The sequence below is a fragment of the Salmo trutta genome, chromosome 4, assembly GCF_901001165.1.
Source record: "Salmo trutta chromosome 4, fSalTru1.1, whole genome shotgun sequence".
Lineage (NCBI taxonomy): Eukaryota > Metazoa > Chordata > Actinopteri > Salmoniformes > Salmonidae > Salmo > Salmo trutta.
Genome location: NC_042960.1, coordinates 52,451,869 through 52,468,463, shown reverse-complemented (window position 1 = coordinate 52,468,463; position 16,595 = coordinate 52,451,869). Strand labels below are relative to the sequence as shown.

At 41.3% G+C, this 16,595-nt stretch overlaps 1 protein-coding gene across 5 annotated transcripts in view; it reads right to left on the bottom strand.

The window, feature by feature from the left end:
• The window catches only part of LOC115192584 (semaphorin-4E-like), a 30,391-nt gene that overhangs the window by 12,143 nt on the left and 1,653 nt on the right, over positions 1-16,595 (bottom strand). The window contains exons 1-2 of one of the 5 annotated variants that reach the window (XM_029751252.1): positions 906-1,104; positions 397-560 (exon numbers count right to left, since the gene is read on the bottom strand). The exons of 1 other annotated variant lie outside the window; for it this stretch is intronic. The gene's annotated coding sequence lies outside the window, so the exon portion shown is untranslated. Of the gene's footprint in view, positions 228-396; positions 667-905; positions 1,105-16,595 lie in introns of those variants that run through there. 3 more of the 5 variants (XM_029751255.1, XM_029751253.1, XM_029751254.1) reach the window with 3 other exon arrangements.

The window sequence follows — 16,595 nt, the reverse complement described above, 5'->3', positions numbered from 1 at the left end:
TGCTGCTTCCTTTTGATTAGCAGGATACAAGCAGCTGGGAATATGCTCAGGTTGGGGCATGCATGCAGATCACAATGATAATCTAATAGAACACCAAGTTCCCTGTAATTCACTAGTTGTAATTATCTAGCTCCTTCTGCTGCTATGACTAGAGCACTGAGTTTTTCCAAACCATAAGACCTGACTAGGACAAACACAGGGCCCCGTTAGACTAAAATAGGGCCTGTACAGTTTTGCCCAGCCAGGTCACGTGCACAAGAAAAACTCAGGGCCCCATCTGACAGGCAACATAAAACACTTTCTTTCAAAGTTCAAAACACAGAAATACTGTTGAAAGGACTCAAAAGAAAAGCCCATAAGATTGTTTAAAAAGTGAGCTTTCCTTCAGCTCCTTACCTGCTGAAAGAGTGATAATATCCAGGCACACTCCAAAAGTTGGGCAGACAAGGTGAGCACTACTCCACACCTTTTGTGAAAGCACCCCTTGAAATTGACATGCTGGTTCCTTGTTGTTACTTAAAAACACAGAAACGAGCTGGTGCATGCAAGGGAGTGCTCAACTGTTGGCAGAGCAGGTATGTCACACAGTTTACGCCTCAAGCCCGGGGGGGGGGCTATAGTTAAGCACTACAGTTGGTTAGAATGACTACAAGTTGCTATTCACTGTGTTTGACAGACATGTCCAAGCAGTGAAGACACACAGGTATGCCAAGATTAATTGTACAGAACACTGTAGTTGCCCATTTTACCATGTTTTCATGTGATGGGAGGGTGAAACAAAGATATAGTCTAAAACTACGTCTACCAAGCACAACAATGTAGCCTATTTCTTAATTAAGGCACACTCATAACTGTTCTATAATAATAGATACTTTGTTATTTCAGGGTGGAAAATATTAACTTACACATAGGTCCAAAGAACGACCACCTGGAATAAATGTCCTGGAATCACTGCAATGCCCTGAGATGTTTGCAATGATTTAAAATCCCCACTCCAGAACGGAAAAAGGAACACAACGCACCAGCCACCCCCACCACACATTGAGTGTCAATACAAAACACATGTCGTCAAATGATGTCACTGGCCCTCGAGTGAAGTTTCACTATTCACAGTCTTTAGATTCATAAAGCTTTTAATGACACCTAAGCCACACCCATTCACATAATCACCTTCACCTTTAGGTGCGCTTTCAAATGGAGCATGAAGTATGTGAGAGAAACAATGGTGTGAAATCCAATGGTGTTATTTTATAAAGTGATGAAGCAATGCAATTTTTTCCAGTACAGCCAGCAAAACTAGCTTGAAGATCTATACAACAAACAAATGAGAACTACGCAAAGGCCAAGTTATATAATCTGTACAATTGAACAAACCTAATTTTGAATACATTTACTGACCTCATCATGCATGAAAGAGTCAAAAGCAATCTACAGCTCCATAATTGATGCAATTCACCTACATAAATAGCATGTTTTGAGAGTAGGCTTTTTATTTATCTACCAGCCACTCAGATTTTTAACCAGCCCAAATATATTTTTACACATTAATTACACACAAAAAAAAAAAAAAAGAAAAAAGATGAACATGCTTAGTAATGTTTTTAAAACAAGGACTGTACTACTAGTAAGAAGTAATATGGTATATTGCTCAATTTTATTAAATACTTTGTGATTAGTCTTTTTCTAAAATATCACATTTGATTTGATCAGACAAACTCTACGCTGCCCAAGGTTACCGTGGTAACAAGGCCACTGAAGAAGTCACGTGTGCCTGTTAGAATCTGACTAGAGCAGTGGTTCTTAACCTGGGTTCGATCGAACCCCAGGGGTTCGGTGAGTCAGTCTCAGGGGTTCGGCGGAGGTCAAGACACACACCCGACTCATATGATTCGTGATGACACGCCCCGCTTGGCCATCATTGGCTGCAGGTGATCACGCAACATCGCTTGGCCTATCTGTGCTGCAGGGAATTTGGCGCGCTCAGTAGTCGAATTGTGACTGTCGTGATGGTACGTCGTGTGATTTCTTTCTTAATATTTTAATCCCTTCATACTAACTATGTCGAGCAAAAAAAGAAAGTGGTCGGACGAATATGTACAATATGGATTCACATGTATAACGGAACGTGATGAGAGTCAGCGTCCTAACTGCATGATTTGCAATGCCAAGTTGAGCAATTCTAGTCTAGCACCGGCAAAACTAAGAGAACACTTCCTTAAGCTGCATGGAGATGGACAATACAAGAACACAACGCTCGCTGAATTCAAGGTGAAGAGAGCCATTTTTCAAATTAAGAAGGGTTCGGTGAATGCGCATATGAAACTGGTGGGGGTCAGTACCTCCAACAAGGTTAAGAACCACTGGACTAGAGTAACAGAGGCTGACCACCAGGATTGCCATGTCCGAGCATTTCTTCGCAAATTGGGCAATTTTGATAACGATGTTGCGGGTGAAAATGTATTGGTCGTGGGTTGCAGGTTTTTGGGCTACTTCTAAATTCCACCGCGGCCGCCATGGCATTTCTCTTAAAACAAATCTAATTCACTGTGACATGCTGCTGACTGAGGTAGGCTGTTGCTGACTGCGTGAGTGGTGGGGAGGGCCAGAGACGTGTGTGCACGGCCAGCCCGCTCATTAGGCAGGATTAAGCGGCTGCCTTTGGCAAAAGATTGAGAGGGGGCATTTTCTGAGCTAAACTGACCAAGAAGCACCTCCAACAACACATAAAACCTCACATAATTCTGCCCAAAAACAATGACAATCTCTCAACCAGTTGCATATGGGCTTTTTCGGTGAGCGCTGATGCCTCCCTTTGATAAGTAGTGCCCACTTTGTCTAAGGCAGGGGCACAAAATATTTTGCTTTTACACTGTAGGCTACACCTCAGTAAGCGCAGACCGACGCCTTTTAAAACATTAGGAAAATACCTTTTCACCTTTCATTCAGAAACTAAAATTGAACCTAACTTTAATGTCTTTTCAACATAATTTTGCTTACTAGGACTAGGTTGTATTCACTAGCTCAGATAAATAAATTGTATCAAAATGACAATAGGCCACCAGATTTGTTTTTAGGGTGAGAAAGTTAATTAGCTGGAATAATACAATTAATTGTAAAGCTGTTTTTTCTGTGAATGGCTTCCTTGTCAAGGACCAGGGTTGTTTGTTGAGATCAGCCACTGGGGACTTCATATTAGGCTATAACAAATGTGTAAAACATATGTTATATACAATGACTTCAGTATAAACAGGCAACCTGTCGGACACCTCCTGCGCCTCGACTAGTTGTTTCTGAAGTTTTATTTTGTTCATAAGTGTGTGTGTGTGTTAACACCTGCTACCAACTAGCTAGCTAGGTTGCAATGGAGCCCGCTTTGCCTGGAATAGCTAATGAACATTTCCAGCGTGTAGAAGCTAGCTGTGTTTATTACGCTCTTGTCCGGGACAATATTGACAATCCGGAGTATCAATGCGGCAAACAATTGTTTGCGGAGGATTACAGGAATGAGGTGGCTATCCTTAGCAAGTCAATTTCAATTCTGCACAAACTTATGGGGAAAAAGCAAATTGGAAGGTCCTCATTCTCAACTCCTATGGCTGGACGCCGCTCGGGCTTGAAAGGATGCATCCCCTCCTTGTCATCTATCCCTATCTGAATGGCCTGTGCTATCTGGAACTTGCCAGCCAAGGAAGTCATCTCCATCTGCTTCTCCTCCTCCATCTTGTAATTGGAGTAGACTGAGAACAGCAAGAGGATTGTTTCAGATCAGCACTGGTCATGTCACAAGTCGTGGAAACCAAAGGCAGCGTCATGCTGCTAAGCGGACTGGAGTGTCTGCGAGAGGTCCGGAGCAGATTGACATGAGGAATAGCGTCACCGCCCTGGTGTCTGATCTACCTGCACCTTCGTCGCTGGGACTGCGATGGCTGTGCTGACTCCAACTACACTGACTCTAGCAACGGCTTTGTCGTAGAGTTCGGCTCCTTTCCCTCTCTCTGGACCTGATGGGGCACTGCCTGCTGTGAGAGGTCTGGACCCATTTCCAGGAGCTGCGGGCGTATGCTATCCTGCTTCTCGTGGGCCCGTGAAAGGTTCCACAAATTGTGTGAGTGATAGGAATGGGCAGATTTCTCCATCCCCTTCGCACGCCGTTGTACTGGGCAGTTCAATGGTAAGAAATTTCTCAGTCCCTGGAGCAAAAACATTGTGCTATCCAGGAGCACAGGACCTTAATAAGCTGCTCCCAAACATTTTAAAACTGCATCAGGAAATTGAGTCTATCACAGTTCATGTGGGATTCAATTACATTATCAAAAGGCAGCTCAGACCAGCTGAAGATCAATTTTAAAGAAGTTATTGGGTCTCTGCTTTACACCAACAAACGCCCCATAATATCTGGCACTGGGCCCTCCCTTAATCGTGGCATTGAACGTTTCAGCAGACTCTTAGCCCTCCATAACTGGCTACGTGACTATTGCAGCTCTGCGGGTGTAACATTTGACAATTTTCATACCTTCTGGAAACAAAACTTGTTTTATAAGGAGGATGGGATCCACCCAAATCATTTGGGTTCCTGGATCCTTTCATAGCATAAGTATTTCATAGCATTGAGACAATGACTTATCAATGACCCAAGCCCAGATCAGTTAATTCATACCATTGTGTCACCGAGTTGTCATAATGCTTGACCACATGTACATTATCCCAGGGGCTTTGGAAGACAATGTAAGTAACCTCATATGTCCCTTCAACTCCCCTGAATGCCTCTGCAGATCCTAAAGCTATTGTATGCGGTAATCATGTCCCTATGAAGCAGAGTTATACTGTTATCACTGAGGCGGTGTGCCCTAGTAGGAAGTCCACTGTGTGCAGCTCACCATGCACTAACATAAATAACATGAGCATGTCTACCTCTGCTAAGCTTCCCAGTAAACCAATGAAAACAATCAAGCATCCCAGAAAAGTGCTACATTAACATATGTAGCTTAAAAAAAACAAGGTTAATGAAATCACTAATTTGCTAGTAACAGATTACATTCATATTTTGTCATCTCTGAAACACATTTAGATAATACCTTTGATGATACAGTGGTAGCAATACATGGTTATAACATCTACAGAAAAGACAAATGCCAATGGTGGAGGTGATGCCATTTATATTCAGAATCATATTCCTGTGAAGCTTAGAGAGGATCTCATGTTAAATACTTTTGAAGTAATATGGCTACAGCTTCATCTGCCTCACCGAAAGCACATTCTTGTGAGAAGCTGCTATAGACCACCAAGTGCTAACAGTCAGTATCTGGATAACGTGCGAAATTATTGATAATGTATGTGCTATCAGCAGTTATATTATTTGGGTGATTTCAATATTTACTGGATTTCATCAAGCTGCCCACTCAAGAAAAAGCTTCAAACTGTAACTAGTGCCTGAAACCTGGTTTAGGTTATCAATGAACCTACCAGGGTAGTTACAAACAGCACAGGAATGAAATCATCAACATGTATTGATAACATCTTTACTAATGCTGCAGAAATAAACTTTAAAGCAGTATCCAAATCCATTGGATGTAGTGATCACAATATAGTAGCCATATATAGGAATACCAAAGTTCCAAAGGCTGGGTCTAATATAGTGTATAAGAGCTCATACAATAAGTTTTGTAGTGATTCTTCTGTTGTTGATGTAAAGAATATTTGTTGGTCTGTGGTGTGTAATGAATATGAAGAATATGCATATTATTAGTAGATTTGGATAGAAAACACTCTGAAGTTTCTAAAACTGTTTGAATGGTGTCTGTGAGTATAACAGAACTCATATGGCAGGCAAAAAACTGAGAAAAATCCAAGCAGGAAGTGAAAAGTCTGGGAATTGTAGTTCTTTTGATTCTCTATCGAAGCTCCAGTGTCTGTGGGGTGACGGTGCACTTCCTAAGGCTTCCATTGACTGTCTAAAACATTCAGAAAGTGGTTTGAGCATTTTCCTGTCACTGGGCAGATAATAGGAGCTCAGTTACTGAGTGGTCTGCCTGGCAACAAAGGGATTGGATATGCTCGGTCCCACGAGCGCGCCCCTCCTTTTTCTTCTTGAATGAATATGTTATTGGAATATTAATTGCAATTTTACGTTAAAAATACCATAAAGATTGATTTTAAACAGCGTTTGACATGCTTCTAAGTACGGTAATGGAACATTTTGACTTTGTCTCTGGTACCGCGCTCCGCTTTCAATAGTGACCTGAATACACGGACAAAACGGGAGGTATTTGGACATAAATATTGATTATTTGGAACAAAAACAACATATCTTGTGGAAGTAGCAGTCCTGGGAGTGCATTCTGACGAAGATCAGCAAATGTAATACAATATTTCTAATACTAATTCTGAGTTTAGGTTGCCCTGAATATGGCGGGTGTTTGAATAGCTCGCCGTGATGGCTGAGCTATGTACTCAGAATATTGAAAAATGTGCTTTCGCCGTAAAGCTATTTTAAAATCTGACTCAGCGGTTGCATAAAGGAGTAGTCTATCTATAATTCTTAAAATAATTGTTATGTATTTTGTCAACGTTTATGATGAGTATTTTTGTAAATTGATGTGCACATTCAGCAGATGTTTTGGTGGGAATACATTTTCTGAACATCACGCGCCAATGTAAAATGCTGTTTTTGGATATAAATATGAACTTTATCGAACAAAACATACATGTATTGTGTAACATAATGTCCTAGGAGTGTCATCTGATGAAGATCGTCAAAGGTTAGTGCTTCATTTCGCTGTGTTTTGGGTTTTATTGACACATGTCCTTGCTTGGAAAATGGCTGTGTGATTATTTTTGTCTATGTACTCTCCTAACATAATCTAATGTTTTGCTTTCGCTGTAAAGCCTTTTTGAAATCAGACAATGTGGTTAGGTTAACGAGAAGTGTATCTTTAAAATGGTGTAAAATAGTCATATGTTTGAGAAAGTTGAATTATGACATTGTTGTTTTTGAATTTTCCGCCCTGATATTTCACTGGCTGTGTCCCGCAGGTGGGGCGCTAGCGTCCCACCTAGCCCATAGAAATTAAGGAAATTACAACAAAAAACATAAATCCCAGTGGATTGATGGGGAATTGAAAAATGTTATGGTTGAGAGGGATGAGGCAAAAGGAATGGCAAGTAAGTCTTGCTGCAGAACCGATTGGCAAATGTATTGTAAATTGAGAAATCATGTGAATAAACTGAATAAAAAGATTAAGAAACTACACTATGAAACAAAGATAAATGACAAAGAATTATAGTAAAAAGCTTTGGAACACCTTAAATGTGGGCAAAAAGAAACTCAGCTCCATCACTCATTGAATCAGATGGCTCATTCATCATCAAACCCACTGATATTGCCAATTACTTTAATAATTTTTTTCTTTGGCAATATTAGCAAACTTAGGCATGACAGCAACAAATGCTGACACTATACATCCAAGTGTAACTGATCAAATTATGAAAGACAAACATTGCAATTCTGAAATGTTATTTATTTGACCAGGTAAGTTGACTGAGAACACATTGTCATTTACAGCAACTATACCCTAAAGGGAGTGTGGAAGAGGTGAAAAAAAATGGTTGTCTACCAATAATGACAAACGACCGGGGTCTGATAACCTGGATGGAAAATTACTGAGGATAATGGCAGATGATATTGCCACTCCCATTTGCCATATCTTCAATCTAAGCTTACTGGAAAGTGTGTTCCCCTCAGACCTGGAGGGATCAAAAGTAATTCCTCTCCCCAAGAATAGTAAATCCCCCTTTACTGGCTCAAATAGATAACCAAAATCAGCCTGTTACCAACCCTTAGTAAAGTTTTTTTGTTGTTGACCAGATATCAATTTGTTTTCAGTAAAATAAAATGCTAAAACAGACTTTCAGCATGCTTATAGGGAAGGACATTCAACAAGCACAGCACTTGGCTGAGAGAAATTTATGATAAAAAGATTGTGGGATCTGTTTTGTTAGAGTTACCTGTCTAACAGAACACAGAGGGTGTGTTCTTTAATGGTAGCCTTTCCAACATAATACAGGTAGAAATCAGGAATTCCCCAGAGCAGCCATCAAGGCCCCTTTTTATTTTTTACCTCCTTTTTCTACCCAATTTTGGAATATCTAAAATCGGTAGTCTCATTGCTGCAACTCTCCAACAGAATCGGGAGAGGCGAAGGTCGAGAGCCATGCGCCCTCCAAAACATGACCTGCTAAGCCGCACTGCTTGTTGACACACTGGTTGCTTAACCCCGGAAGCCAGCCGCACCAATGTGTCAGAGGAAACACCATCCAACTGACGACCGAAGTCAGCTTGCAGGCACCCGGCCCGCCACAAAGAGTCACAAGAGCACGATGAGCCAAGAAAATCCCCCGGGCCAGACCCTCCCCTAACCCAGACGCTGGGCCAATTGTGCACTGCCCCGTGGGGCTCCCGATCCCATCTGAACCCGAGGATGTGGTGGTGCCCAAGCACTGCACCACTCGGAAGGCGCCGCCTCTTACTTTCTTTTTTCAATCTTTACTAATGACATGCCACTGGCCATGTGTAAAACCAGTGTGTCTATGCATGAGGATGACTCAACACTATACACGTCAGCTACTACAGCGAATGAAATCACTGCAACACTTAAAGAGCTGCAGTTAGGTTCTGAATGGGTGGCAAGGAATAAGTTAGTCCTAAATATTTAAAACTAAGCATTGTTTTTGGGACAAATCCTTCACTAAACATTAACTAAATATTGTAATAAATAAATGTGGAAATTGAGCAAGTTGAGGTGACTAAACTGCTTGGAGTAACCCTGGATTGTAAACTGCCATGGTCAAAACATTTTGATAACATCTAAAATGAGAAGTCTGTCCATAATAAAGCACTGCTTTGCCTTTAACACTATCAACAATGCAGGTCCTACAGGCTCTAGTTGTCGCACCTGGACTACTGTTCAGTCGTGTGGTCAGGTGCCACAAAGAGGGACCTCCGAAAACTAGAATTGGCTCAGAACAGGGCAGCACGACTAGCCCTTAAATGCACACGGCGAGCTAACAATAATATGCATGTAAATCTCTCATGGCTCAAAGTGGAGGAGAGTTTGACTTCATCACTACTTGTTTTTGTGAGAAGTATTGACATGTTCCATGCACCGAGCTGTCTGTTTAAAACTACTAGCAAACAGCTCGGACACCCATGCATACCCCACAAGACATGCCACCAGAGGTCTCTTCACAGTCCCCAAGTCCAGAACAGACAATGGGAGGCACACAGTACTATATATCGCCATGACTATGGAATTCTATTCCACATCAAGTAACTCATGCAAGCATTAAAATCACATTTAAGAAAGATAGAAATACACCTTATGGAACAGTGGGGACTGAAGAGAGAGACACACACACACTATAACATACGCACTATACACACGAACACATGGCTTTTGTGTTGTAGATATGTGGTAGTAGAGTAGTGTCCTGAGGGAACACAGTGTGTGGTGAAAAGTGTTATGAAATGTAGTGTCATGAGGCTTCTAAACAGCTTCTACTCCCAAGCTACCCCCTATTTGGACTCCTCACGTCTTAACCTGTTGGGGATAGGGGGCAGTATTTGCACGGCCGGATAAAAAACGTACCCGATTTAATCTGGTTACTACTCCTGCCCAGTAAGTAGAATATGCATATAATTGTTTGATTTGGATAGAAAACACCCTAAAGTTTCTAAAACTGTTTGAATGGTGTCTGTGAGTATAACAGAACTCATTTGGCAGGCCAAAACCTGAGAAGATTCCAAACAGGAAGCGCTCTCTCTGACCATTTCATGGCCTTCTTGATCATCTCTAACCAAAACAGGGGATCTCTGGCATGACGTGACATTTTCTAACGCTCCCATAGGCTCTCAGAAGGCGCCAGAAAGCTGAATGGTGGCTTTGCAGGCCCTGGCTGAAAAACATGCATTTTGTAAGTGGTCGATCTGAGAACAATGAGACTGGAGGCGCGTGCCCGAGCCGACACCATGTTTACTTTCTCTCTCTTTGAACGAAAACAACCACTCCCGGTCGGAATATTATCGCTTTTTTATGAGAAAAATAGCATAAAAATTTATTTTAAACAGCGGTTGACATGCTTCGAAGTACGGTAATGGAATATTTTGAATTTTTTTGTCACGAAACGCATCGGGCACGTCACCCTTCTTTACCCATCGGATAGTGTCTTGAACGCACGAACAAAACACCGCTATTTGGATATAACTATGGATTATTTTGAACCAAACCAACATTTGTTATTGAAGTAGAAGTCCTGGGAGTGCATTCTGACGAAGACAGCAAAGGTAATCAAACTTTTCTAATAGTAAATCGGAGTTTGGTGAGTACCACACTTGGTGGGTGTCAAAATAGCTAGCCTGTGACTGCCGGGCTATCTACTCAGAATATTGCAAAATGTGCTTTCACCGAAAAGCTATTTTAAAATCGGACATAGCGAGTGCATAAAGGAGTTCTGTATCTTTAATTCTTAAAATAATTGTTATGTTTTTTGTGAACGTTTATCGTGAGTAATTTAGTAAATTCACCGGAAGTGTTCGGTGGGAATGCTAGTCACATGCTAGTCACATGCTAATGTAAAAAGCTGGTTTTTGATATAAATATGAACTTGATTGAACAAAACATGCATGTATTGTATAACATAATGTCCTAGGATTGTCATCTGATGAAGATCATCAAAGGTTAGTGCTGCATTTAGCTGTGGTTTGGGTTTATGTGACATTATATGCTAGCTTGAAAAATGGGTGTCTGATTATTTCTGGCTGGGTACTCTGCTGACATAATCTAATGTTTTGCTTTCGTTGTAAAGCCTTTTTGAAATCGGACAGTGTGGTTAGATTAACGAGAGTCTTGTCTTTAAAATGCTGTAAAATAGTCATATGTTTGAGAAATTGAAGTAATAGCATTTCTAAGGTATTTGAATATCGCGCCACGGGTTTACACTGGCTGTTGAGTAGGTGGGACGCTTGTCCATAGATGTTAATCAGTTAAAAAGCGGTTTGGTGCAAAGCGGACGTTGGGTACATTATTTGTTGAATATTATATGAATCCTATTAGAGATGACCCCAACTAGCCGACAAAGTTTGTTTTAGTCGAGCAGTAACAAACACACACATTCAACAGTTTGGGGTCACTTGTCCTTGTTTTTTAAAGAAAAGCATTTCTTATAACGCTTCAAAATGGTCCCATGTCTTCATACCCACGTCTCGTGGATGCTCCAAAGTATTTGACCATTCATCCAACTGTTTTGGAGATGCTGATTTGTGTGTGATTACTGTCACTGGAGGTTTGTCTTTACTACCTTTTACAGCCTGTGTTCTGGTTGGCATAAGACAGTCCGTCACAGCTGTCAGAAGCTGTTGACTCAAAGCCAGGCAATGCTGACCAGATGCTTGAAACCTGATCATCCTTGCGCAACTCCCTGTGAGGGTAGATTGATGGAACAAAGGGTCAAAAAGGTGGGGGTCAAGTCTGTTTTTAACAACCTTTGCCTGCAATTGTTGAATTTCTCCTTTCAATGTTGATCTGTTCACCAAGAGCTCTCAAACTATATCTCTCTGCAATTTCCTATCACGGTTATCAAGACAGAATTTCTCATCCCTCTTCCTTACTTCACCTAATAAAGTTAAAGACCATCTTGTTTTTGTCAACGAGTTAGACATTCTCTGCATTTTCCCCCAAGCTTTTTGTATATCAGACAGATTCCATATTCCACCTTTGTCAACAATGATGATTTTTTTCTGCCTCTCACCTACACTTCTCTACTTTGAAATGGTTCTTCAGTGATTTAAAAAATATTTTTCATGCTCACATCCGGAGGAGCTGTTCCGCCCTTTTCCAGAGTGGTTCTCTCACTTTACAATGGCATTACATTAACTTAAAAGTTGTATAATATATATAGTATAGAGGTCGACCGATTAATCAGGGCCAATTTCAAGTTTTCATAACAATCGGTAATCGCCATTTTTGGACACCGATTGTGGCCGATTACATTGCCCTCCACGAGGCACCTGCGTGGAAGGCTGACTACCTGTTACGTGAGTGCAGCAAGAAGCCAAGGTAAGTTGCTAGCTAGCACTAAACTTATCTTAACATAATCACTAGTTAAACTAGTAATATCATCAACCATGTGTAGTTATCTAGCTTGTCCTGCGTTACATATAATCGATACGGTGCCTGTTAATTTCTCATCGAATCACAGCCTACTTCGCCAAAACGGTTGATGAGTTAACAAGCGCATTCGCGAAAAAAGCACTGTCGTTGCACTAATGTGTACCCAACCATAAACATCAATGCCTTTCTTTAAAATCAATACACAAGTATATATATTTTTTAAACCTGCATATTTAGTTAATATTGCCTGCTAAGATGAATTTCCTTTAACTAGGGAAATTGTGTCACTTCTCTTGCGTTCTGTGCAAGCAGTCAGGGTATATGCAGCAGTTTGGGCCGCCTGGCTTGTTGAGAACTGTGTGAAGACCATTTATTCCTAACAAAGACCGTAATTAAATTTGCCAGAATTGTACTTAATTATGACATAACATTGAAGGTTGTGCAATGTAACAGCTATATTTAGACTTAGGGATGCCACCCATTAGATAAAATACCGAACGGTTCCGTATTTCACTGAAAGAATAAACGTTTGGTTTTCGAAATGATAGTTTCCGGATTTGACCATATTAATGATTTCTGTGTGTTATTATGTTATAATTAAGTCTTATGATTTGATGTAGCAGTCTGACTGTGCGGTGGTAGGCAGCAGCAGGCTTGTAAGCATTCATTCAAACAGCACTTTACTGCGTTTGCCAGAAGCTCTTCACTGTGCTTCAAGCATTGAGCTGTTTATGACTTCAAGCCTATCAACTCCCGAGATTAGGCTGGTGTAACCGATGTGAAATGGCTAGGTAGTTAGTGGGGTGCGCGCTAATAGCGTTTTAAATCGGTGACGTCACTCGCTCTGAGACCTTGAAGTAGTTGTTCCCCTTGCTCTGCAAGGACCGCGGCTTTTGTGGAGCGATGGGTAACGATGCTTCGAGGGTGGCTGTTGTTGATGTGTTCCTGGTTCGAGCCCAGGTAGGGGCAAGGAGAGGGACGGAACCTATACTGTTACACTGGCAATACTAAAGTGCCTATAAGAACATCCAATAGTCAAAGGTATATGAAATACAAATGGTATAGAGAGAAATATTCATATAATAACTACAACCTAAAACTTCTTACCTGGGAATATTGAAGACTCATGTTAAAAGGAACCACCAAGCTTTCATATGTTCTCATGTTCTGAGCAAAGAACTTAAACGTTAGCTTTCTTACATGGCACATATTGCACTTACTTTCTTCAACACTTTGTTTTTACATTATTTAAACCAAATTGAACATGTTTCATTATTTATTTGAGGCTAAATTGATTTCATTGATGTATTATATTAAGTTAAAATAAAAGTGTTCATTGTTCATTCAGTATTGTTGTAATTGTCATTATTACAAATGTAAAAAAAATTGGCCGATTAATCGGTATCGGCTTTTTTTGGTCCTCCAATAATCGTATCGGTGTTGAACAATCATAATCGGTCAACCTCTAATACAGTACCATTCAAAAGTTGAGGGTCACATAGAAATGTCCTTGTTTTTGAAAGTCAAGCAAATTTTTGGTCCATTAAAATAACAAATTAATCAGAAATACATTGTAGACATTGTTAATATGGAATACAGTTGAAGTCGGAAGTTTACATACACTAAGTTGACTGACTTTAAACAGCTTGGAAAATTCCAGAAAATTATGTCATGGCTTTAGAAGCTTCTGATAGGCTAATTGACATCATTTGAGTCAATTGGAGGTGTACCTGTGGATGCATTTCAAGGCCTACCTTCAAGCGCAGTGCTTCTCTGCTTGACATCATGGGGAAATCAGCCAAGACCTCAGAAAACAAATTGTAGACCTCCACAAGTCTGGTTCATCCTTGGGAGCAATTTCCAAACGCCTGAAGGTACCACGTTCATCTGTACAAACAATAGTACGCAAGTATAAACACCATGGGACCGCTCAGAAAGGAGACGCGTTCTGTCTCCTAGAGATGAACGTACTTTGGTGTCGAAAAGTGCAAATCAATCCCAGAACAACAGCAAAAGGACCTTGTGAAGATGCTGGAGGAAACAGGTACAAAAGTATCTATAACCATAGTAAAACGAGTCCTATATCAACATAACCTGAAAGGCCGCTCAGCAAGGAAGAAGCCACTGCTCCAAAACCACCACAAAAAAGCCAGACTACGGTTTGCAACTGCACATGGGGACAAAGATCATACTTTTTGTAGAAATGTCCTCTGGTCTGATGAAACAAAAATAGAACTGTTTGGCCATAATGACCATCGTTATGTTCGGAGGAAAAAGGGGGATTCTTGCAAGCCGAAGAACACCATCCCAACAGTGAAGCACGGGGTGGCAACATCATGTTCTGGGTGTGCTTTGCTGCAGGAGGGACTGGTACACTTCACAAAATAGATAGCATCATGAGGCACGAAAATTATATGGATATATTGAAGCAACATCTCAAGACATCAGTCAGGAAGTTCAACCTTGGCCGCAAATGGGTCTTCCAAATGACCCAAAGTATACTTCCAAAGTTGTGGCAAAATGGCTTAAGGACAACAAAGGCAAGGTATTGGAGTGGCTATCACAAAGCCTGACCTCAATCACATAGAAAATTTGTGGGCAGAAGTGAAAAAGTGTGTGCGAGCAAGGAGGCCTACAAACCTGACTCAGTTACACCAGCTCTGTCAGGAGGAATGGGCCAAAATTCACCCAACTTATTGTGGGAAGCTTGGCGAAGGTCGAGAGCCGTGCGTCCTCACACACAACCCAGCCAAGCCGAACTGCTTCTTGACACAATGCCTGCTTAACCCGGAAGTCAGCCGCACCAATGTGTCGGAGGAAACACTGCAGACCTGGCGACCGTGTCAGCGTGCATTGCGCCCCCACATCAGGAGTTGCAAGTGCGCGATGGGACAAGAACTTCCCTGCCGGCCAAACCCTCCCCTAAACTGGACAAAGCTGGGCTAATTGTGCGCTGCCCCATGGGTCTCCCAGTCGCGGCTGGCTGCGACAGAGCCTGGACTCGAACCAGGATCTCTAGCGGCACACCTTGATGCAGTGCCTTAGACTACTGCGCCACTCGGGAGGCCCTTAATATTCTATAAAAGGAACCGCTCAAGCAGGAGAAAATTTGAGGTGCTGGTACTCAGCTCTGGTGAGCTCCTGCCCAAGTCAAGCACTGCTTCTTATCCCTTGCTGTGTTTACATAGTTGGCAATAGCAGTTACTTTTTAGGTTTGTATAATTGTTATTTATATTTGGATAGAATTTTCATTAACCACATGAAAGGCATGAGCTCTGCTCTGTTTGTTTTTTTGCACAGGCTGTACACACTTCAGTCTCTCATTCACAATTTGACAAGCACTTGATAATGCCTCAAATTACCTGGCTGCATTCTTTGTGTGGCCATAATGCCCCCTAAAGAAATCCATGCCTTTTGTGGCCAGTGGCCGTTGTGCCCGTCGACTGAATATAATAATTATAATTCCCTTCTCCCGGCTGCATGCCAAAGCACCTCTCACTCATATGGCTCTCTGTCACATGATCGGGTAAAGACAGACATCTGGGACACAACTTAGCGCGTCCTTATCCAATTCCGTGGCGCATAAAAGCACTAGACCTAGGGTTGACATGTACCAATTGCACTGGGATTTGACATCATGTTACCACAACAGATGTGTGTCAATACACAACATGCACATTGGGAACCCAATTCCCCATCACAAAGCATAACATCTTTGAATAAATGTGAAATATAGCCTATTGTTCAGCTTTTTAAAGTCAGTCTATGTTGACATCTTTGGGAGAATAGTCAAAAGAGGTTCCATTTATGAGTGAAAGCACTCATCTTACAGTTCAGAGCCTTTGTATGATTGTCTTTAGGACATCTGGTCAATTTTTCTGACTTGACTGTGATTCACCTTCTCATTCAACCATGCACCTGGACTATGTCTATAGTACAGTGCCTTCAGAAAGTATTCATACCCCTGGACTTATTCCACATTGTTGTGTTCCCACCTAAATTCAAAATTGATTAAATATATATCCCCCCCCACCCATCTGCACACACACACACACACACACACATACACACACACACACACACACACACACACACACACACACACACACACACACACACACACACACACAATACCCTATAATGACAAAGTGAAAATCTGTTTTTAGAAATGTTTGCTAATTTATCGAAAATGAAATACAGAAATATCTCATTTACATAAGTATTCACACCCCTGAGTCAATACATGTTAGAATCACCTTTGGCAGTGAGTCTTTCTGGGTCTCCAAGAGCTTTGCACACCTGCATTGTACAATATTTGCACATCATTCTTTTTTTAATTCTTCAAGCTCTGTCAAGTTGGTTGATGATTATCACTAGACAGCCATTTAAGCCTTGCCATAGGGTTCCAAGCCAATTTAAGTCAAAACTGTA